At 38.8% G+C, this 24,985-nt stretch overlaps 1 pseudogene; it reads left to right on the top strand.

The window, feature by feature from the left end:
* The first annotated feature begins 15,829 nt into the window (after window positions 1-15,829).
* Window positions 15,830-21,721, top strand: LOC120519809 (annotated as a pseudogene).
* The last annotated feature ends 3,264 nt before the right edge of the window (window positions 21,722-24,985 follow it).

Raw genomic sequence — 24,985 nt, 5'->3', positions numbered from 1 at the left:
GTGGTTCCCGGGTGATTCATGATGTGGACACATCCGTAATTGTTGCGGGGAACTGCTGATTGCCACACCTGATCCATGTCCCCGGATCATATAATAAAAGCGTGAGCTGGATGAGAGGGAGAGAAAGAAAAAAAAGTGAGGGAGTTTAAGGGTGAAGAAGATGACAGGAAGCAGGACAGAGAAAGCCAGTGAGTGAGAACAAGCGAGCAACCAACCGAGCGAGCGCAGGCTCGCGCTGATTGGAGGCAGCTGGGAGAGGCAAGCCCGAGTGGGGTGTTTAGATGGCACCCTAGGGCCAACGGTAGTGGTTGCTCCTGCTGAGTGCTTGTTTAGAGCAGGAGTGACCGGGAGAAGGTTGGTTTGCAGCAGCAAAGGCAGCGGGAGTCGAGGACTTGAGAAGTGGAAGCCCAAGTGCTGGGGAGCCCAAGTCTTGGTTTGGTTGAGCAGAACCGGAGCTAGGGATTGGAAAGGCCACCAGACCAGAGAAGTGAAGAAGGTCAGCTACATGTAGGGTGACTACCCTGGCGCATAGCCTGGATGGAAGAAACAGGGGAGCCACCAGTAAAAGAATGCACCGGGCTTTGTTTTAACACTAGAATTACCAGAGCCTACGAGAAAACTCGTAAATCCAGCCCACCTTAAATCCATTCGCACCTCTCCATCAGCGTCTTTTGTCCTGTAAATGTGCCGATTAAGACAAGCAGCAAGCAGCCTACTATTCCACCCCCCCTACCCCCCAAAACCGTTGCAGAATGTTTACAAAGTTTTCCCAGCTCATGCCTTGATTGATTCTCTGGGAGTGAAGTGCTGGAGTTTTAGAGTGGAAATAATAGATCGTTATTTGGAACACATGCATTTCATGTGTGTTCCATTTCTACAATAATCTGTGTAAACACATTGTTAAAACAGAAGTGTTTTTCATATTTTAGTAATAAATGACAAAATGTAGGCATAAACTATATAATGTATGAAACATGAAGTCCAAAGATCAAATAAACACTTTCATAAAAGTTTCAATGACAATACATCAGCTTCTCGTGGTGTAGCGGTAAGATTTGCTGACTTGTAATCAAGAGTCCCCGGTTCGATCCCCACTGCCTCCTATATTTGCTGTTTTCAGCAGTGAGCTGCTGTTATTTTTAATATTATACAGTACACACATACATTTGAAAAGCATCTGTAACAGACCGTGTACATTTATAGTACTGTACTTGTAAAAGTTACCTTTTTTTTTTCATTTTTATTCTCTCAGTCACGATCATGATACATACTACCACCCTAGGGATCTGACGCTGTTAGTTTTTATTTGAAACTGGGAGTAACTGTAGATGGGAGTAGTGTTTCGAAGCAATGGAACTGGACATTCTCTGATCTGGAGGGATAAAAGCTGACACACAAACACTGGTGAATCTGCCTTATTCGTATCTCACCGTCACTTTATTTTTTTTTATTCAGTTTTATTGAGTGTTCCTGCTCATGCAGAATTAGTATGCACCTTATGGTTTATGATGTCAAAAAAAAAAAAAAAGACGTAGGTATATATGTTATTTGTAATTGTTCATTTTATGACCTTATATGAGGTCAGTTCAGTGCCATATGCAATCATCAAATTCAAATGTTAACAGTTCACACACACACAATGGCAGTCCTTCCTACATTTACAACATGTGTACCTGTTGCAATGTGCACACTTCTCTCTATGCTGTGGTTTCTATTACACACCTGAAAGAAAGTGACAACATATGTGACATTTTGAAGAAATCATTTTATGACCTGAATAGTACCAGTCAGAAAACATCATCGCACTAATGCAATATTATTTGAAAATGAACAGCGTCAGATCGGGTGTTGAATTTATGCTGGGGCTGTTACTTAGAGTCAAAGCAGGATAGGCTTGTTAGAGCGTGATCGTGATTGAGAGAATAAACCTGAAAAAAGCTAACATTTACATGTACCATAAATTTATACTCAATGTCCCATATACACTCACCTAAAGGATTATTAGGAACACCTGTTCAATTTCTCATTAATGCAATTATCTAATCAACCAATCACATGGCATTTGCTTCAATGCATTTAGGGGTGTGGTCCTGGTCAAGACAATCTCCTAAACTCCAAACTGAATGTCAGAATGGGAAAGAAAGGTGATTTAAGCAATTTTGAGCGTGGCATGGTTGTTGGTGCCAGACGGGCCGGTCTGAGTATTTCACAATCTGCTCAGTTACTGGGATTTTCACGCACAACCATTTCTAGGGTTTACAAAGAATGGTGTGAAAAGGGAAAAACATCCAGTATGCGGCAGTCCTGTGGGCTTAAAATGCCTTGTTGATGCTAGAGGTCAGAGGAGAATGGGCCGACTGATTCAAGCTGATAGAAGAGCAACTTTGACTGAAATAACCACTCGTTACAACTGAGGTATGCAGCAAAGCATTTGTGAAGCCACAACACGCACAACCTTGAGGCGGATTGGCTACAACAGCAGAAGACCCCACCGGGCACCACTCATCTCCACTACAAATATCAAAAAGAGGCTACAATTTGCACAAGCTCACCAAAATTGGACAGTTGAAGACTGGAAAAATGTTGCCTGGTCTGATGAGTCTCAATTTCTGTTGAGACATTCAAATGGTAGAGTCAGAATTTGGCGTAAACAGAATGAGAACATGGATCCATCATGCCGTTACCACTGTGCAGGCTGGTGGTGGTGGTGTAATGGTGTGGGGGATGTTTTCTTGGCACACTTTAGGCCCCTTAGTGCCAATTGGGCATCGTTTAAATGCCACAGGCTACCTGAGCATTGTTTCTGACCATGTCCATCCCTTCATGACCACCATGTACCCATCCTCTGATGGCTACTTCCAGCAGGATAATGCACCATGTCACAAAGCTCGAATCATTTCAAATTGGTTTCTTGAACATGACCATGAGTTCACTGTACTAAAATGGCCCCCACAGTCACCAGATCTCAACCCAATAGAGCATCTTTGGGATGTGGTGGAACGGGTGCTTCGTGCCCTGGATGTGCATCCCACAAATCTCCATCAACTGCAAGATGCTATCCTATCAATATGGGCCAACATTTCTAAAGAATGCTTTCAGCACCTTGTTGAATCAATGCCACGTAGAATTAAGGCAGCGAAAGGGGGTCAAACACCGTATTAGTATGGTGTTCCTAATAATCCTTTAGGTGAGTGTATTTGTCTCTTTCTTTTTTTTTTCTCCGTTATGTTAATTTAAATGTAACACAATTGTTACCCTTCAAACAGAAATCATTTGCTACAAGGTACCATTGCATATCTCATCATGTAATTTAAAAAGTAGCATTAGACTACTAAGAATACTTAAAATGTCACATATTAGCGGAATTTAGTGACAGTGTTTTGGAGATTGATGGGCCTTCAAAAATAGATGACTCTTCTCAATGATGTATAAGAAGGTATAGAAATTCTCTTCTTTGTCCATGGTTTCCACTTGTTTTACAAATTTATTAAAGAATTTACAGACAGGTTTTTGGATGGGAAACATGTTTTTCTTCTAAACCCTCATATGGCACCATCCATATACTATGCCGATTTATACATAACTTTGATGTTGATGATGTCCAAATCTTTTAGACAGTTCTTGGAGAATATCACAAGTTGTCTTCTCCACTTGACTGATTCTTAAGAAGGTAAAAAAAGTTTATTTTATTTTTCAAAAGAAAAATACAAATTCAGAAAATAATAGAATATTACATATTCTTTAAACAAATATAACAGTATTTCCAAAAACTAAATAAATAATATTCTACAAGCTTATTACAATTCTCTGATTTTCCTACCACATGCCAATAGCATGCACAATATGTTGGGATGATTGGTGATTCTGAAGGAGCCCTGCATATGTGAGTCCATATATGTTATACACCATCTATTGTTGGCTCCTGCTTTGTGGGCAATGCTACTAAAGCAAACTTTGGCATTAGCAACCCTAAACTGGATCAATCAGGTTCAAAAATTGATGGATGACTAAAGCAGTACATTACAATACAGTAATCTTTTAACTTTCAGTACATTGAAAAGGCATACATTTAAACATGCAGTGGATATGCAGTAATAGAAATAAAAATAAAGAAAATAAAATCTGGGTCATCATCAGTATTTGTTGAATGGCCACCACTTATTTATGAACAAACTGCAATACTAAAATTGATGTTTGATGCAGCAGAAGATTTTTGATTTGTATTTGTTTGGGCAATCCAGCATCACTGATTGCCAATGTTATTTTATCACTGTCTTAAATGTGTTCAGTGGGAGGACCCAGAAAATTAGAAAAATAAACTGTTATAACTCTTTGCCCTGAATGTGTTTCTGTTTCTAGTTTAGACTGTGATGTATTATTAACATAGTTTTCTGAGTCTGCTACAATATCCCCATTTTCATTTTCTGTAGTACAGTGATCCCTCGCTATATCACACTTCGACTTTTGCGGCTTCACTCTATCGCGATTTTTTTCTCATACACGCTTACGTCACTTCGCATGCGCTTTCTGAGAACTTTTATCTAAGCCTTACGATGGCTCCTAAATGCGCTGCTTTTTCTAAGCCTTCTGACAATAAAACTAAACGCCGGAGGAAGATGCTTACTATCCAGGAGAAGGTGAAACTCTTGGATATGATTAAAGATGGCAATACCCTACAAAAGCCTCCTCACGCATATAAAAAGACAGCGCCAGCAACTGCCTATCAAGATGTTCTTCAGCCGCGCACCCGGACACCCACTGCCTACTCCTAGTACTTTTTCACTGAAGACAACAACGCACCTGCTGAAGATACTGCACCACCTCTGAAGACTCTCCTACTGAGGTCGTGCCTTCATAGGTTAGTGGTTGTGTGCAATTAAATGTACAGTACAATAATCTACTAGATAAAAGCGTTCGGGATTGTCTTTCCGTCCCGTGAGTGCAAAGTGTAGCGGTATTCCGCTTATAACAGACTTACTACTTGCGGCTTGAGGTACAAAGCGACGCGATGTGAGCAGAGTTCTGGTGCTGTCACCGTTCCCTTGCTTTTGTGCGCGATGCGCTGGAAAAATAGACAAAATTATGTCTCTGGAAATAATTAATGTTGATGGAGTAGAAATGCCTCACTGCGTAGTAAATATCAGGGGAGATGGTGCTTGCTTATTCTCATCTATAGCTTATTTAGTGCATGAAACTCCGTCTTTAGCGGTACAGATTCGGGCTGACACTTAGGTTTTTGGGAGATGTTATGAATGGGCACTTTGATGTTCTCATTCCCTACACTTACATGCCTGATGTACACATGGAGCGCACAAAAATTGAGGATAAAAGTCGGTCGCCTTCAAAGGCGAGTGCGCCTAGTAATATGATATTTGTAACGTCTAATATGTCTTATTTTCCCTTTTTTTGTCTAATATATTGGGTAATACGAGTATAATGGTGACTAAAGGGTGTTATTTCATGTCTAGAGGGCTCTAATAATGTTAAAAAAAACCTATTTAGAAGGTCGTAAACAGGTTTTCTATAATCTAACTGCGAAAATATTCGATTTATAAATAAAGAATCCTACTTCGCGAAAATTCTTTTATCACGGTAGAGTCTGGAACGGATTAACCGTGATAAACGAGGGTTCACTGTACATTTTTTTTAAAAACAATCAAGTAATTTCAAGTAGTCCAACTGAATTAATACTAGTTGCTATTATCCATTCATCCACTAGATCTTACTGAGCAAACTGTGTAATCCAGCAAACTCTGTAATTGTACTTGATTCTATCTAATGGTATTTTTCCACAAAAAGGCTTCACAATTTTTTTCCTGTACAGTTGTACTATCCCAGTGTTTATAAAACCCAAATGTACGCAAGATATGGCCACTTTCATAAAATGTCTGTTTTAACACATTATCATTTTTTGGATTTGGAAGCTGTACTATATCTTTGTGAAAACTTAGGTGTGAAATATTTGGTATTGTTGGCATAAAAATGTCTCCATAAATATTAACAAACCATACAACATATACTGTACACACTGTAAAGTAAAACACTTGCATTATTAAAAAATATTATATTGATATTTCAATCATTCTACCTATGAACTTAGCAAAAAACGCACCTTGGATATTTATAACAAGTATATTGTTTAAAATCTTTTAAAATACTGTATAATTAATTAAAGTTAATTCAGACTAGAACTAGACTAGACTGTATAATCTTTGTTCAAGTTCTTATTAACACTAGAATTACCAGAGCCTACGAAATAGAAACCACAGCATAGAGAGAAGTGTGTACATTGCTTCTTACTGGAAAAGGCGATGGAAAAAGTGCACTTGAATAAAAGTGCACTTTTGTTATACTTTTACACCAATATATGTTCCTGGGTTGAGGGTGTTTGGCGTTAGTATGCATCGTGGTACACTGCAGAGCTATAGCGCATCTTTAGTGAAAACAGCTGTGTCAGATGGGGTTGTATGGATTGATTCTGAACGCGACTGAGAGAATGAAAAGTGAATTAAAAAAAAAAAAAGCTAGCCTTTACAAGGATCATAAATTGCACCGGCTGTTACATACTGAAATGAAATGTATGCTTTTATTTTAAAACAGTAAGACTAAGAGGAGTTTACTTCTCAAAACGGAGGAGCACAGGATCGAACTCGTGACCTTTTGATTCCCAAGCAGGGGGTGAGTCTATTGAGCCACGGAGGCAGTTACAATAAAGTGGTGTCAATGTCACATGTTTAGGCGGCTTTTTGTTTCTGCAGTTATATTTTTGAATAAAAGTGCAATTGTGTTATTCTTGTGAAAATGTTTCTTTGCTATTTGGACTTCAGGCTTCATACATTATATAGTTTATGCCTACATTTTGTCATCTACTACTAGAAAATAAAAAAACGTTTCTGTTTTAACAATGTGTTGACACAGATTACTGTAGAAACGGAACAGACATGAAATGCGTGTGTTCCAAACAACGATCTATTATTTCCACTCTAAAACTCCACTTCACTCCCAGATACTCAATCAAGGCATGAGCTGGGAGAAGTTCGGGCACGTTCTAAATTGGTGGGGGGATGGAATAGCCGGCTGCTCCGAGCTTCTCTTTATCAGCACATTTAGAAGACAAAGGGCGCTGGCGGAGAGGTGTGAAGGGATTTAAGAAGCAGTTTAAGGTGGGACGGAATTACGAGTTTTTTCGTAGGCTCTGGTAATTCTAGTGTTAAGGACCATAAAAAGCCAACTGTTCTAGTCTTTGTCTGGATTTCATTAACAAAATGAACTGCCTTTTCAATTTGTATTATAGAATCCTTATGTGGACTGATGTGAAACAATATTGAATATTATCAGCGTCTCATGTCGTGGCGAAAAAATTCATCATCAAAAGGCTTTTTACCTAAAAATAAAGGTTATTAGGACTCGGGATAGACAGACAGAGTTTTAAAGCTTTATTGCAATAAATCAACACAAAAAACAACAAAGACTCAACCCAATATGGCCAAATTGAGCTGAGCCCTGAGCATTGCACTAATCAAAGTTTTTATAACAATTTCTTATCATTTTAACCTTGTTCGCTCATTCTCCACCATACACCCCTCATTCTGCACCTGGCCATTCTGTCTATTGTTCACTCCAGTTTCTGGTTTTCTTATTCTTGATTAGTTGATCAAGTGGGCAGATGTTCTTTATTCCATATTTGGTCTTTCATGGTGTCATTTCCTTTTCTAGCCTTTCATGCTATGCTAAATTGGTCGCCTAAAGCTGAGCTTTAATTAAAAAGAAATATGGTATATGCTTTCATTTAATCCTTGCTTGGCATGCTTGATTTGTCTTAATTTCCACACTAAAGTTAATTTCTAATACATTCTTCTAATATTTTTGCTAATGCCTGAATTTACTAAGACTTTCTCTTCTTGGCATTACGTCAGTGTGACCTTGCTTACAGCAAAAGCCTTTTGTTTTCTTTCTGCTGTTTCCCCAATCCAGCTGGTTTCTTTACGTGCCTCCCAGAGCCATCTTCTGTCTGAGGTACTGTTTCCTTAGCTTCCTAGCCTTGGACACAGTTGTTCTCAAACACTTATCCTGTTCTAAGTTGGTTTCTGTACGTCAATCTGTGTTCTTTTTCCTGTATGTTCCCAAACTAGTAACTTCTGCTGTAAGCTTAAAAATAATGCAATATAACTGATTTTTAGTTAACTATTTGCTTGACCTATCTTATTTGCTTAACATTCTAATTTATACTTAATCTAATGTTTTAGAAGCTTTTAATTACTTTTTATGGCTCTTTATGTTAATTTGCTATTCTCTATGCTAATATAAAAAATTTTCCTTCTACACTCACAAAGCATTACAATATGTTAATGCTAATATGATAATAGATGCTTCACTTGTATACAAATTATAATTTTCAAACATAGAGAATACTTTCAGCATTTTGAAAGAATATCTTGGTAAGAGGTGTATATGCAGGTCTGTCAAATAGCATTTATTACGGTGTTCTCATATCTACTCTTAAGAAACTAGAAATTATACTTTGCTTCTGTCTGAGATAATAATTTAAAACAGTGAATTCCTTATTTGTTCATTTTCACTAAATTTTGCAATGCATTATTTCCCTTTCTCATGTTTTAAGCAATTTTACACTCTCTTTTAATAAGCAAACACGGTCCTGTGGTAATGACTTGCAAACTGCTTTTGTACTTCATATTACTCTCCACAGAAATAAACAATTCTAAACATCTCTCTACAATAACCCTCTGCTAACAGCCAGTATAGGCTAGGATGTATGAATAGTTCTGAAGCTATATTACGTATATTTTTACAATTTGTGAGATTACCTTGGAGGTTTTCTTGCTGTTTGTTTGAAGTGTTTTCTTAAGGAACAGAGAGGAGATTGCAAAGGATTCATAAAACTGCTTTCTTCATTTGTAGGCGAGGGTAGTTTATTTTCATCCCTAACATTCTAGTTTCTAGTTCTGGTCTGAAGTTTTCTGTTTGTACCACTTCCTGATAAAATATTACTGAGAACTCTGTAGATTTTCTCTCTTAAATATCATTTTGACATTTTTTGCTTAAGTATTTTGCTTAATGTGTAACTACTCTAGTGGCGCAAAAATTGTCACCAAGAAGCTTTTTACCTGAAAATGAAGGCTATTAGGACTCAGGATAGGCAAACAGAGTTTAAAGCTTTATTGCAATAAAACAATAACACGGGCTTGGCCCAATTCGGCCAAGTGAGATTGAACACCGAACAGTTCAGAACTCAAAACTTATATAGTAATTTCTTATCACTCCGACCTTGCTCAAATTAGCTCATTTGCTGTTTTTCTCTGGCTCCCTTCTGCACCTGTCCAGTCAATATCTCGAGTTCTCATGGGAATCTTTATTATCTCTTGACTTCCCTCTACAGCTGGCCTCTGGTATTTTTACTGTCTATTGTCCATCTTCAGTTTCTGTTTTGCTTATTTTTTATTGACCAAGGCTAGTACAAACGTTCCCTCTCTTCCATTTATGGGCTTCCTCTCATCACTTCCTTTTTTTCGGCCTTTAAGCTAGTTTATTTGGTGGCCAAAGCTAAGCTTTAATTAAAAGGAAATATGGCATGTACCTTTATTTTAATCATTTGCTTGGCATGCTTTACTTGGGGAGGAATGAGGAAGCTGGTTAGGATTTAGCTCATCTTGCCTTCTGGTGATCTGCAGAGGAAGGAGAGAAGGCATTAGTACACAGCTTTAACCCCTGACTCATTGTTTTACGCCCAATTAAGCCCATTGACTGCCTCCCATGCACACATCTGTGACACAATATATAGTGAAAACGTTTCAGTATGCAGTATAAGTGTTTCAGTACAGAGTGTAAGCAGAGTTAACAGTGATTTATGTCCAAAATGGCACCTCATAAGAAGTCTAGTTACCCCTTTAAAACTTTCTTATTAAGCATATAACAGTGTCTATTTTCATTGAATTAGGGACAGTGCTGTTTATTAAGTACATACTAATTATGTCCAGTATTGGTTGTGCAATGGCAAAGATTTATTCAAAAAACTTGTTGGAACATGGGCTAATAGACATGTGATTTTCATTTTAGAAATGACTCTAAAATTCTTTGCTCACTGGTTTAAATTTACAAAAATGGTACATTAAAGGGATGACATTATGTTACGCAGTTCCACTAGAGCTGGAAGCTGACTGCTTTGCCTGCAGTCTTTTATCATGTACCTCACTGTCATTGAAATTCATAAGGTAATTACTATTAATATTAAGGGCAATTAGAGTTTGGAGCTCTTCATTGTCACAAACACTGCAAGAGCATAGTGAAATTCTTAGACCACAATTGCTGCAATGTATAAATAAATACAATAAAGAGAGTAGCAGAAGATAAAAAAGAGTAAATAAATAGGAAAATAAATAAATCAAGTAAATAAGATGTATTAAAAAACAAGTCTGGTAATTCTGCTTTTTATTTGTTAGGTCAGCTAGTCTACATCAGACATTCAGGGTTGTTAATATTACTGAAACAGTAATCACAGCATGCACTGTAGGCTGCTTCTTTGTACTCATTCTTATATTGCATAATACCTTCAGTTCATGGATACCAGTATCTTTTAACTTTATTTATCTCCATTTGTGATTTTATTTTCTGCATTTTGATTTAAGACACAATGTGTGATCATTTAATGCGTCAGCAAAAGATAAACAATACTTAAATACTTTTCTTTAAATAAAATAATATAAATATTAGCTTTATATCTTTTATTTCAAATGTACATATTAAGTTCTCTGTTTTAAATGTTTTCATAATTGAATAATTATTTTAATTATTCGCTTTTTGCTGGCTGTTGCCTGAGCCCTTTATTGCCTAGAGGAATGCACTTCGGAATAAACTAATTCTTATATGTTTGATGTTATAATTAATTAACACCATTTTATTATTTTGATAAAAAAAGTTAAAAATAAATAAAAATATACTAGGGAACCAGATGAAGGTTATAGTTATTATACCTTTATAATTAAATCAATTTAAATATTCATGCTAATGTATTTTCATAAAATGAATTTCACACACAAAAAAACTCATTAATAACCTTAAATGTAATGGTACATGGTTTTGAATATATAATCATAGATTTTATTACCAATATCCTTGGGGGGAAAAAACCCTAACTTATTTTGTTCTAAAAGAAAAATATATTAAAAAGTATATATTTTGGAAACATTAAATTCTTTTTATAAAGAGCAATGTGGGAAGGTTACCAGTGCTTCATGATACTTCTTTCATATTTGAAACCTAATCCTTACTTTAAAAACATAAGCTTTTTTGTAAAATTCTATTCTTCTATACCATTGTGCAAATGCCACAGGGAGTTAGTAGATATTGCTGCTGTTTCAGTAAGTGTCCTGGGTTTAAGTTAAATGCCTAGTTGCTTTTTGTATGCATGTTTTCTATAAATCCATATGGATTACATTTTGAGGAACTCTGATTTTCTTGACACATCCCAAAGTTGTGTTCTTTTAAGTTAACTAGTGACTCTAAATCAGAGGTCTCCAACCTTTTTCCTCTGAGAGCTACTTTTACAAAATGAAAATGGCCGAGAGCTACTCATGTTTTCTAACGTTAATACTCAGAGCTTATTTCAACCCAAACAAACTGAAAAAGCTTGTTTTGCCTGAACATTTACAAAATGTTGATGTCCACAACTCACATTTTGCATTAAAACATCATAAAAAATATTTAGTTCACCTGCAAGTGCATTTTGTATGTCTGTATGCATTTTCAAGTGTATCTCACACTATTGAATTTAAACATGAATGCTGTCCAAACAAAACAATGCAATTACAAATACATAGATATTACTTATTAATTTGTTATTTTGCTACATGTCACTGTTTCAGTTCACAAAAGTATTCACATGTCCAGTTGCATGTGTGATGTGTTTTTTAGTTAGTCAGATGACTGACACTGCATGGAGTCAACCAGAGGGGTGTATGGTGGAGTGTAGCCACTTACTGTAGGTTCACGCTTATGGAATCATTTAAATGTTCATCTGTCAGTCTTGTTCTGAACTTTGATTTTATGAAATTCATGTCAGAAAAGGCAGACTCACAGAGGTATGTAGACCCAAACAAAGCAGACATTTTCAGAGCTGCTTGGTGAAGATGTTTATAGTTATGTGGCTCTACTAAGCTCCAGAAATGCTGAGAATGCTGTTGAGACTTTAACTGCACATTATTATGAAGGTTTACTAATATATAATATATAAAATCCAATGTCTGTTTGTCTGTCCGCTTTTCACGAGAGAATTACTTAACGGATTTATATCAGGTTTTTTTTAGAATTTGCTTGAACATTCCAGTTGATTTTGCTACTTCTCTAATTTCACTATGTATCATAGTTTGCTTGTGGTACCAATTTATTTGTGAGAATCCAAGTGAGACGCAGAGGGGAGTGGGGCAGGGCCCTCCTCACTCATGCTGCAGCCTTGGGGCATGTACCTTACTCCCGCTTAGGTAGTGAACGAGATAACAATTGAATTCAACTTTGTTTGATATTTAAAATTTAACAGTGTTACTTTGGTCTTGATGAGTTTGAGTCCCGATATTCTCTTAAGTGTATGCCACATTGAAAAGATAGATTGCAATTCAGATTGTGGATCGTGATTTTGTGTTAAAAGGATCGTGATATGATTTTTAGGAAAGATCGCCCACCCCTAATTTGACTAATCAAGTTTTCAAATTTATGTAGGATTCATTAACCCTTTGGCAAGCTACTTGGAAAGGGGTTGCGAGACCCCTGCTCTAAATGGACCAAATGTGAGTGAATGTGGATATGTGCAGGAATATGCACTGACATCATGTTTCTATCAAAGTTGAATTAAATTATATTCTTTTGGTACCCTATTGTTCATAAATGGATTTGTGTGAATTTTATTTTTTCCGGTTTCAAATAGTATATAGCATCAGTTACCCACTGACTTAGAATAGGTGAGTTAGGATTCTTCCAGTTGAGCAAGATAAGTCTACGTGCTAGTAGTGTAGTAAAGGTAATTACAGTTTGTTTGTCCTTCTGTACTTTAAGCCCATCTGGAAGTACACCAGGTGAGTACTTCTCACATTTACACTGTGCACCACATTAATAATAAGTACATTGCACTTAAAACATAATGCAAAATGACATGCAGCCTAAATTCAAAACACCAAAGGAAAAAATATCATGCAATACTATAGATGCATAAGATTGTACATCAGAATTTTAATCGCCAGTACTTAATGTAAAGAAGTTTGACTTGGTAGATTTGGAGCTGCTTATAACAGAACACAACATCACATACAAATAACATAAATAACATAAGTTAAAAAGAAAAACTTCATACAAGTTTGCAGAATAATACAATTATAAAGGACATATACAGTACACACACAGATATCTGACAGAATGCATGAATATACAAAGAAGTCAGGTTGGATTATTGGTCTGAGAGGGCTATGACCCTGGGAGAGAAACTATTGAGATGTCTGTTAGTTTTAGTTTTACAGGGTGAGATGAGTCTGTGGTGATCCTTTTGACATGATTAGTGACATAAGATGCATACAGGTCTGCAACAGATGGAAGAGTTCAGACAATTATTTTCTCAGCAGACCTCACAACATGTTTTAATTTATTTTTGGAGTGTGCCATTGCTGAACCAAACACTTTCAATTATGGCTTTGTAAAATTGAACTAGGTGTAGCCGCAGTAGTGTAGGTGAGTTCTAGCATGGGTAAAATGTGTGCCGAAAGAAATTTCTCAGTCCAAAAGGTTCATTTTAAAATGTTTAGTGTAAATTCAAAGCAAATAATCCACACAAGAATAAAGAAAAAAGATTATTAAACATGTAGAATAAAAAGCAAAAAATGAGAAAAAATGTTATCTTGTCTAAAGTTAGCTTTTCTTGTAAAACTTTAGTTGTTTCAATACTTAAAGATTCGTCTTTTTCTGTACACTTTAAACGTACAGTGCAGCACATTCAATTAAGTACTTTGTCTTTCATGTTACTTGGCACACAAAACACGCAAGGCACGGTTTAAAACTATGTGCGCTCTACGCCTCTTATGTTTAGTTAGAGAGGCTAGAAATAATTAGAATATACCAATTTAATTCAACTTATGGTGGTTATAGGAACATACCATAGATAATGCAATAATATTTGTCAAAAACATTAATATAACTTAAATAACTAGCAAATGGCTCTCACATATCCAGCCCCTAATTGTTTATGCTAAGGCAGAAATCAATAACTTTAACATTACATAGTAAAAGCCTTAACTACTTTAATGAACTTAAACCAAACTTATGAAACTTAAAACTTGAATGTAAACTTAAATTCCACTGTAAGAGCAAAAACAGGTTACCAAAAAGCCAGAATGAAGCTCTTTTTGCATTAATCTGCCTCTTAAAGATGAGACACTTAAAGTGCTAAATAATTGTTGCATTGCAGTATAACATTCTATTGGACTCAAAAAGAAACTTACAAAGTATCCAACATTCCATGAGGATTACAAAATTTTCATGAAAGACATTTTAGACAAAGGATATACCATTAAGGTACCCACTGAACAGCTGAACCTCGAAAGGGAGAGAGTATGGTACATCCCTCACCATGGAGTATATCATCCAAAGAAAAATAAGATCAGAGTTGTTTTTGACTGTACAGCCACTTACCGTGGCTTTTCTCTAAATGACCAGTTGCTGAAAGGACCTGATTTAACAAATAGAATCATTGGAGTTTCAGAGAGGAGCCAATTGCTCTTATGTCAGATATTAAATCAATGTTTTATCAAGTGAAAGTTCCATCTTCGTTTCCTGTGGTGGCCTAAAGGTAATCTAAACAATGGACTAGAGGAATACAAAATGACAGTACATCTTTTGGTGCTACTTCATCACCCAGTTGTCTCTCTTATGCCTTATGAAGAACAGCAGAGGATGCCAGAGGCACAGTTCCAGAGGAAACAGTTAACACTGTGCTGCACAACGTCTGTGTTGATGACTGTTTAAAGTCAGTTGCTACAGAAGAACAAGCTATAAAATTGGCCAAAGATCTTCAAGCCCTGTGCTTAAAGGGAGGATTTTATCTTACAAAATGGATAAGTAATAGCAGAGCAGTCTTCTCCATTCCTGAAGAAGATAGGGCAATAGATCAAAAGGACTAAGACTTAAGCAATGATTTGTTACCAGTTGAAAGAGCCTTAGGTGTTCAACGGTGCACACAGACTGACAGTTTCAAGTTCCAGGTAAAGCTGCAAAATAAGCCTGCTACTTGATGTGGTATTCTGTCAGTGGTCAGTTCAATATACGATCTTCTTGTATTTTTAGCACCAGTCATATTACCTGATAAGCTTATTTTAGGAGAACTGTGTAAAGAGAAGTATGTGTGGAATCAAGAAGTGGAGGTTAAGTTTGTCCAGCAGTGGAAAAAACGGATGGAGAATTTGCAGCTACTTGTGCATTATAACGCCTGGATAATGTCTGCACAAATGCATCATTTTGGAGATGCTTCAGAGAAAGGGTATGGCCCCGTACCCTACCTCCTCCTAACTAATACAGAACATAAGAGACATTGTTCATTTATAATGGGGAAATCAAGAGTGGCACCACTGAAACCTGTCACTATACCAAGGTTAGAACTTACAGCATCAGTGATACCAGTCAAAATGTTAAAACACGAACTATAGATTCCCCTGCAAGAGTCAATCTTTTGGACTGACAGCACCACTGTATTAAGATACATTGCAAATGAAAGTGCAAGCTACAAAACTTTTGTTGCCAACAGAATCGCAGTGATAAGAGAGCCCTCACAACTCTCACAATGGAGGTATGTCACATCTGCACAAAATCCTGCGGGTCAGGCATCAAGAGTATTGACAATAGAAAGCTTCATCAAAAGTAAGACCTAGATACAAAGCCCAAACTTCCTGCTACAGCCAGAGCACGAATGGCATAAGAGACCAGATGAAGTGGACCTATCTATTAACAATGACCCGGACATCAAAAGGTATGTAGTAAATCTTACAAGTGTAGAAGAAAAAATTGAACCAGTAAAACAGACTGGTTCAATTTAAAGAAAGCAGTAGCATGGTTCCTTAAGTTCAAAGAAGTGCTACTGCGTCTGAAAGAAGAGAGAAAGGCAATTCAGTATACAGTCAGTCAATCTGGACACAGCCCTGAAAGACAAAAAACACCTCAGTCTCCAGCTTTTTGACAGAGGTGTCTGTATTTCCCTTTTCAGCAGCAATAGCAAAACTTAAATCAAAATTTCCCCTTCGCAGTCCATCTTTCACAGGATACTTCTCTTGATCAGTCTTTTCCTTTTCCTTATTTGTAGAGCTGAGCCGTACATGGGATCCAAAGCTGATGTTGCCTGTTCCTCTAGAAAGTTCACTAGATCAACGAGTCCTGGTCTTCTTTCTTCTTTAGTTTAAATTTTTGCAACTTTATTTTGCTGATCATAAAGCGTTGTTGAGGATTTTTTTTACTTTAATTTTTACACAGAAATTTACGAATGCTTCTATCATGTGGCTTTTCATTTCTCACATTTGGCTTCTGAGGATCATTATCAGGAATTTATTTTCCTGGACTGCAATTGTGTCCTTTAAGAGCTCTCAATTTTAGATTGGATTCAGCGATAGCTGCTTCCAAAACCAATTGATCTCTTTTACCTTTCAACTGTGCTTCTTCAAATTTTCTTTTGGCTTCATCTGTGCTTCTTTCAAATCTAGAGCCTGTTGCCTTTTTTGGTTCTGTGTTTTAGCCAACAGCACAGCATGTGCTGCCTATTGAGATCCGAAGGTATTAACTGAAGTAGCCACTGTACTTGCACGACTTTTAGCTTTTACAGCAATTTGGGAGACATTAACTGAAGTAGCCACTGTACTTGCTTGACTTTTAGTTTTTGTGGAAATCTGAGAAACACAGTCTTCAGGGGAAATAACGCCCTTCATTCTGTAATCCCTGAATTGGTTACCAGAAAAGTCGGGTTGCTGCTGGATGAGGCTTTTATTTTGGCATAGTTCTATAATCCAGTCCATTATATTTCCCAAAACCATGTGTCTTCATGGTTTTTATTTTAGCATCAATGCCCTTTTGTAACATTTTCCTTGCATCCTTGGTGCTCTAGATGGATAAAAGTTCATTGCTTAACCTTTTATAATTCCATTCTCAGGTTAAATAACTAATTCTTGATTATTAATTCTATAGTTTCACAGTTCATTTTGTTGTAAATCCTTTACGATCTTCATCGGACTAGATAATTGATTGTATTTGTGGTCTATCTCTGACTGAAGATCGGCTGGTAAATCGAAGGACCTTCTGTCGTCATTGAGATGGTCCTCCCTTGAAACTTCATAATCGTCGTGACTTCCACTCAGACTTTTGTTTGGCATTTGATATTTCCTCTGGCTCCCGGATTCAGATACTACGACGATCCCGCACAGGACAGGTTTCCGCTTAAGGTATTTAAGCTCCTTTATAATTTATACACTCTCACACTAGCAGTTCTCTCAAATGTTCAACTCCATTTAAAGACAAAGATTAAAAGTACCTGTCGAGTCTATTCAAGTTGTAGTTGTGAATCTGAGTAAGCATTGGGAGATGTCTTTTTATAATTAATAACAGACGGAAGGCTTCTCCTTACAGAGGAGCTATTGTTTGCTGAGAACTGAAGCTTCAGTTTATTTTTTGTGTTTTTCAATTTAGCATATCTGTTTAGCATGTTTCTGGCCAGTCTGTTTGCGTCGTTATCACCAGTTTTATGTGCTTTTTCTTTCACCTGGCGGAAATTCCTTAGTTCTTTGCAAACTCCTCAATTTAATAATGCAAACCTAACCATTGAGCTTCCCAGATACAAACAGCTTGTATCATGCTCCACCAGGAATGGGAGGACTTTGGATCACTGCTGCTGTGCCATTAAGGACACATACCTTTCTAACCGCTGGGTAATTCTGACCACGTTATGCTACAGTTGCCAACCAGTTATAAACAAAAGTTAGAATTATCCAAACAAATAAAGAAATCTATTCATCCATGGACTAATGTATCAGTTGAATCATTAAAAGATTGGAGTGTTTGCAGTAGAGAGAAAAAAGGAATGTGAGTGGCAAGAGAGAAACGATTCTTCATTGTTTTGTTTTGTGCATCATTTCCCAGATAATGGTGTATAAGACAGGGTGCTGTTTGCTATTGAACGAAGACTCTAAGTTGTGTTTCCTTATTACACTGTTCATTACAATATTATATGAATTAACACTAGAATTACCAAAGCTTACGAAAAAACTCCAGCCCACCTTAAATCCACTCGCACCTCTCCGTCAGTGTCCTTTGTCTTGTAAATGTGTCGATAAGCCCAAGGAGCAAGCAGCCTGCTATACAGTCCTCCCACCGCCGAAGAAACTGCAAAAACCTCTCCCAACTGAAGCCTTGTTTATCTGGAATTCAGGTACCTAGAGCTGTATAGGCTAAAAAATATATTGTTATTTGGAACACGTGCATTTCATGCGTGTTCTCGCCTACTGTCTATGTAAGTGTAGGATGACAGAAATTTTGAACACATACCTAAAAGACAAACTTTTTCCATGTTTTAGTACTAACGACAAAATATAGACATGATCTGTATAATGTGTGAAGACTGAATTCCAAATATCAAATAAGCATTTTCACAAAAGGTATAAATATAAATATAAACATATAAATATGTTGTTGTTGTGACTTCTTTGGTAAGAACTGCTGACTTCTGTTCAGAGGGTCACCGGTTTGAGCCTCCCCGCATCTCAAAATAAACACTTTGAGTAGTGAGCTGCTCTTATTGTTGCTATTATACAATAAAAACATACATTGATTTGAGTCTGTAACAGTTGGTGTAAATGTATAGTACTTGTAAAGGTTAACGTTTTTTTTTTAAATTCAGTTTTGTTCTCTCAGTCATGTTCATGCTCGCCCCTGACACTGCTGTTTTCAAATAAACACTTGCTATAACAGAGGTGAAATCAGATGAGGACAAGGTTCTACATCGGAGAAAGAGAACAGAAGCATCCCCCACACAAAACGTCCACTCACATATAAGAACAGCACAGCTGCACCAGGCGTAAAGGCGAAAGATGGCACCATTTGGATGAACCCAGAGGTTGGGCATCATCCTGCCAGTCGGTCTTCCCCACACTTGTCCTCCAACGAAGCAGCATGGCTTACAGAGCTCGCGAACATATCATGTAAAGTCCTGTTTGTGATGGTCTTTACATAAGAATCATTTATATGTTATTTATATAAAAGCCAGATCGAATGTTATTTACCTTGATTTATTTACTTTTTTCTTCCTGCAGCGTAAAGTCACAAGTAGACAGCAGAGCTTCCTTTGTTTGATCGACAAGGGCATGTTCACAAATTACACGTGTAATCCCATGAAAAATGCCTGCGGATACTGCAGTATGCAATCAATGGTATGAGAATGCAATCAGACTTCTTTTTTGGGTACATACACCGTTCACATCAAAATACTAGTGTGGATCATCGCTTGCATACTGAAGAGTCTGTAGCTGCAGGTGGATATCTGCAGATAAGGGCAGTGGGCATCTTGAGTGTTTATTACTAAGTGAAATGCTTCCTCCAGGACACATTGAGCGATCCTAGGAGGGATCAAGATATCGACGCCAATAAAGCCTTCAACAACCCTGCCCTCCCAATAACAGCGTTCAAGCTGAGTGAGTCAAGTCTGAAGGCGGTTGAGGAGGTCATCAAGGCAGCCCGATCAGCTTCCACTCCAGGCCAGAACGGTATACCCTACCTTGTCTATAAGCGCTGCCATGCACTCCTCCGGAACATGTGGAAGATCTTGAAGGTGATTTGGCGAAGAGGGAAAGTCGCTGACCAGTGGAGGTATGCTAAGGGAGTTTGGGTCCCTAAAGAGGAGAATTCTAGGAACATCGACCAGTTCCGAATGATCTCCCTGTTGAGTACAGAAGGAAAGGTGGTTTTCAGCATCGTATCCCAAAGACTGAAAGAGTTCCTCCTCAAGAATAATGACATTGACCCCTCAGTCCAGAAGGAGGGAATCCCTGGGGTCCCTGGCTGCCTGGAGCACACAGATGTGGTAACTCACCATATCAGAGAGGCTCATGAGAACATAGGCAGCCTTCCTATGTTGTGGTTGGATTTGGCCAATGCCTATGGGTCTATACCACACAAGCTGGTTGAGCTTGCACTACATCGCCACCATGTTCCCAGGAAAAGATCTAATCCTGAATTAATATAACAACTTCAGGTTGAGAGTCACTTCTAGGTCAGAAATATCAGACTGGCATCAGCTTGGCAAGGGAATAATAACAGGGTGCACCATCTCTATTATTCTTTTTGCCCTTGCCATGAATATGGTAGTCAAGTCAGCCAAGGTACAATGCAGAAGGCCCCTGACTAAGTTGGGTGTACGACAGCCCCCTCTAAGTGCCTTTATGGATGATCTAACCATCACGACAACATCAGTCCCAAGGAGCAGATGGATCCTACAAGGACACATAGGCAAGGATGAGTTTTAAACCTTCCAAGTCAAGGTCCATGGTGCCAAAGAAGGGGAACGTGACTGATAAGTACCGATTTGCTATCGCGGGGACAGTCATCCCATCCATCACAGAGCTGCCAGTCAAGAGTTTGGGGAAAGTCTCAAATCTAAAAGACACAGCTGCCATTCTGAAGCTTGGTACATGGCTTAACAAGGTTGATAGGTCTGGCCTACCTGGTAGGTTTAAAGCCTGAATCTATCAACATTCGATCCTGCTTTGAGTACTGTAGCCTCTACTGGTTTATGCAGTCCTGTTTTCAACAGTTGAGTCCCTGAAAGTAAGATCAGCAGCTTTCTTCAGAGATGGCTGGGACTCCCACACAGCCTTACCAGCGCACACTGTATGGGACAAGTAACACTCTGCGGCTACCATTTAGCAGCCTCACTGAAGAATTCATGGTGGCACACACCAGAGAAGCCCTACAGTACAGGGACTCCAAGGATTGTAAGGTATCAGCGGCTGGCATTGAGGTGAGGACAGGCAGGAAATGGAGAATGGAGAAGGCTGTGGAGGTGGCAGAGTCACGCCTGAGACAGAAGGCTCTGGTGGCACCATGGCAACCGGTAGAGCATGTCTGGGCTACTTCCCAAAGACCCAGGTTTGCAAATCCCAGGGCAAGGAGAGAAGAGGTCTGAGCAGTGGAGGAGGAAAAGAGAGTGAGAAGGGCAGTAGGTCTCCGGCAACAGGGTGCGTAGACAAGGTGGGAGTGTACTCTCTAGTGAAGGATCACCTGGTCAGACATCATGCAGGCAGATTTCGTTTGTGTCTGGTTCCTGGTGCAGGCAGTCTACGATGCCCTGCCAAGCCCAGCAAACCTCCACATCTGGGGAAAGAGCGAGACACCCTCTTGTCTGCTTTGTTCAGGAAGATGCTCTCTAGAACATCTACTCAGCAGCTGCCCTAAGTCTCTGGCAGATGGCCACTACTGGTGGCACCATGACAAGGTGCTCATGGCAGTTGCTGAAATCTTGGCTTCAGCCATCAACACAAGCAAATTCCTCCACAGCTCAATAAATGCAGTTACCTTTGTTAAAGCGGGAGAGCAATCCCAGACAAAGACAGCAGTAATAACAGGTCTCTTCCACACAGCCTGTGAGTGGCAGCTGCAGACTGACTTGGGAAAGCAGCTGAAGTTCCCGCAGCAAAACAACTGATCATGCTGGAACTAACTGTGCCCTGGGAAGAGCATATCAAGGAAGCTAACAAGAGGAAATGTGCCAAGTACCAGGAGCTGGTGGAGGAGTGCAGGGACAGAGGCTGGAGGGTACTCTATAAGCGCATAGAAGTTGGCTGCAGAGGATTTGCAGCACGCTTATTCTACTGAGTCCTCACACAGCTGGAAATTACAGGAGTGGCCAAAAAGAGGGCCATTAAATCCGCAAATGAAGCCACAGAGAAAGCCTCAAGGTGGCCTTGGGTAAAGAGGGCTGATCTGTGGATCACTACTGGGGCGCAATTTGGAGATGGATCAACCCCAGCTGGGTTGCCTGAGCGAGGGTGTATGATGTTGCGAGACCAGAAAAGCCTGATGACCTCAGGATACATCACTGAGTCCCAGTGCATCCAGGTGATGTTTCTTATATAGTTGTTAATACTATATTATATTTTGTTTTGTAAATATAACTATTCGCTAATCTACAGTATATCATTTTTAAAGTAGCTGTTCTGTTATCCATCTTTTCTCTTAACCCTTCATGGACTCAGTCCCAACTAATGATGGTTAATCAAGGTTTTACTGTATTTGTATTGCTCTACTATCTCCACTGTCTCCCCTTTAATAAAATCTGAGATGGTGGATGGTGTAGAATACCTGAAATCTACAACCATATCTTCTGTCTTAGAAATATTAAGTTGTAAGTTCAAGTGATCACACCATTGTACAGACTATTATATTAACAATAGGTCCATGGCTGTTTTCCTTATCTTGTAAAAGACTCACAATAACAGAGTTGTCTGCAGATATCAAGATGTGTCTATACTTGTGCAAACTCCTACAGTCATTTGTATACAGGATAAACAAAAGTGGAGACAAACAGAAAGTGAAGGGTCCAAACAGAATTGATCAGTTAGTTTCTCAACTAAATGTGGGGCTAAATCATGTTAAAAGCTGATGACAAGTCTATAAATAGCAATATTGCATGGTTTGTGATCCTTCCAATTGCTCATACAATAAATTCAAAAGTGTTGCTATTACATCCTCCACCCCTCTCTTTGCTCTGTATGCAAATTGGTGAGGGTCCAGAAGAGCCTCAGTTTTGTTAAGCAGTTGTTTCTTAATTATCTTCTCAAAGCATTAGATGATATGAGAAGTTAATGCCACTGGTCTAGAGTCACTTAATGCTTTGAGGTGTGCAGTTTTTGAGAATGGAATAACAGTTGCCTGATTCCTTGGGCTTGGCATTTGCTGTAAATCCAAGGATATTTCAAATATGGAGTGGAATATTGAAGAGAGTTCCTCTGTACAATAATGAAGTAGATGGCCACTTATTCCGTCTGGACCCGTGCTTTTTTAAATTTTTGTTTGTTTAATTTGGAATACAGTTAGGTTTTGTAAGAGTAGGAGTAGGGTGGTAAAGCCATTTAGGATATTATGTGTTCAAAGGGAAAATTATAAAATACAGCAGTAAACATAAATGGAAGCCTACTTTAGTAATTAAGAACTACGTGGCTATCTGCTGTAGTTTACCTTTAACTATGAATCTTGCCTAAATCTTTTAAATTTTACTTTTCAAAATCCTGAAAATTACTAAATTGCCATCATGTAATAATGAGCAAGTGTTTTTAGCATATGAGTGAAAGTTAACATGCTTTTAAATAACTCAACACCCTAGTACTCTTCCAGTGGCAAAATTTTAAAATATAAAAGAACCAGAGTAAAAGCAAGTCTGAAATTTCACATAAAGATGTGTTTTCAAGATAGGATTTGAGATGGAACATTAAAATGTACTTAAACTTTGGAAAATAAATTTGAATATTGTCTAATATTTTTGATAACAGGTTAAAAATGGATGAGGATAATTTCATAGAGATGCATTAATTATATCTAGCATTAATTTTATAGGTTGTGGTCCCCGGCCGGGATGCCCAGGAGGACGTGAGGAGGGCTTGTGCCTCCTCCAGACCGCGAGGGGGCGTTCGTCCTGGTTCTGTTGGGGACCACGGGTCGAGGGCATGGAAGCCCTACCCTGTAGGGGCCCGTGGTCACCGCCAGGTGGCGCCCTGATGCCGGTTTATCCCATGTGGTCCTCGGCCGGGGCTGGAGCTCGGCCGGGACGCCTTAGAGGACCAGAGGAGGGCGTGTGCCTCCTCCAGACCGAGTGGGGGCGTCCGTCCTGGTTATGCAGGGGGCCTCGGGTAGGGGCTTTGAAGCCCAGCCCTGTAGGGACCCGTGGCCACCGCCAGGTGGTGCCCCAGTGCCTGTTTATCCCGGGAGCCCGGCACTTCCGCCACACCAGGAAGTGCCGGGGGGAAGACGACCGGGAGACACGGACGGCTTCCGGGTGCGCAGCCAGCACTTCCGCCACACAGGGGTGTGGCCACCGTTAAGTGCCGGGAAGCAGCTGGAGCCCATCCGGGTTCCCATAAAAGGGGCCGCCTCCCTCCAGTCATTAGTGGAAGTCGGGTGGAAGAGGACTGAGCGAGAGGAAGGACTGGAGGCGGCCAGGAGAAAAGAGGCACAGGACTGTGTGGCCTGGACTTGGGGAAATCGGTGCTGAAGGCACTGGGGTTGTGAGTGCACGTATTCATAGTTGTATATATTGTAAATAAACAGTGTGTGGGTTAAAAATATGTTGTCCATCTGTGTGTGTCCGGGCCAGCGTTCACAAGGTACTGACTAATCTTTTCACGAAACAAGTTGAAAATTAGACTAATGGACAAGTAGCTGGTTTCATTATAGAAACCAACCATAATATTTTTTAATCTGTTATCAGTTGAAACTAACAAAACTGCAAAGTCCATGGGATACCACTTTGTGATACAGTGGTACTACAGTAGATTTGGAATTTAATTATTGAATTGTAATCTAGTGTTCGTTACAGAAAAAGTCATTGCTACAGACGTGGAATTGTGTCAGACAGATAAGATTTTTTATTTTAGGTTGTTATAAATAAAGGTTAGTGTTATTAATATTTTCAATTTTAATCTGGACTACTGCAATCAGTACAAGAGCTATGAAATTTACATCTGTGGTAATGTGGCAATCAGTCACTGTTATTCACAATTATATTGGGAAATTTTCCTAATAAGATACATTTGAAAAACGTGAATGTCAGCTGGACTGTCAAGTGACAGAGATGTATAGTTACATAATTATATTATAATATAAGAGAAACAATGCTTATGTACTGCGATGGGCTGGCTGGCTGCCCGGGGGTTGTTTCCTGCCTTATGCCCTGTGTTGGCTGGGATTGACTCCA

Source organism: Polypterus senegalus, unplaced genomic scaffold (genome assembly GCF_016835505.1).
Source record: "Polypterus senegalus isolate Bchr_013 unplaced genomic scaffold, ASM1683550v1 scaffold_849, whole genome shotgun sequence".
In the NCBI taxonomy this organism is placed as follows: domain Eukaryota; kingdom Metazoa; phylum Chordata; class Cladistia; order Polypteriformes; family Polypteridae; genus Polypterus; species Polypterus senegalus.
The sequence above is the reverse complement of the archived record's forward strand: the minus strand, read 5'-3'. Positions and strand labels throughout refer to the sequence as shown.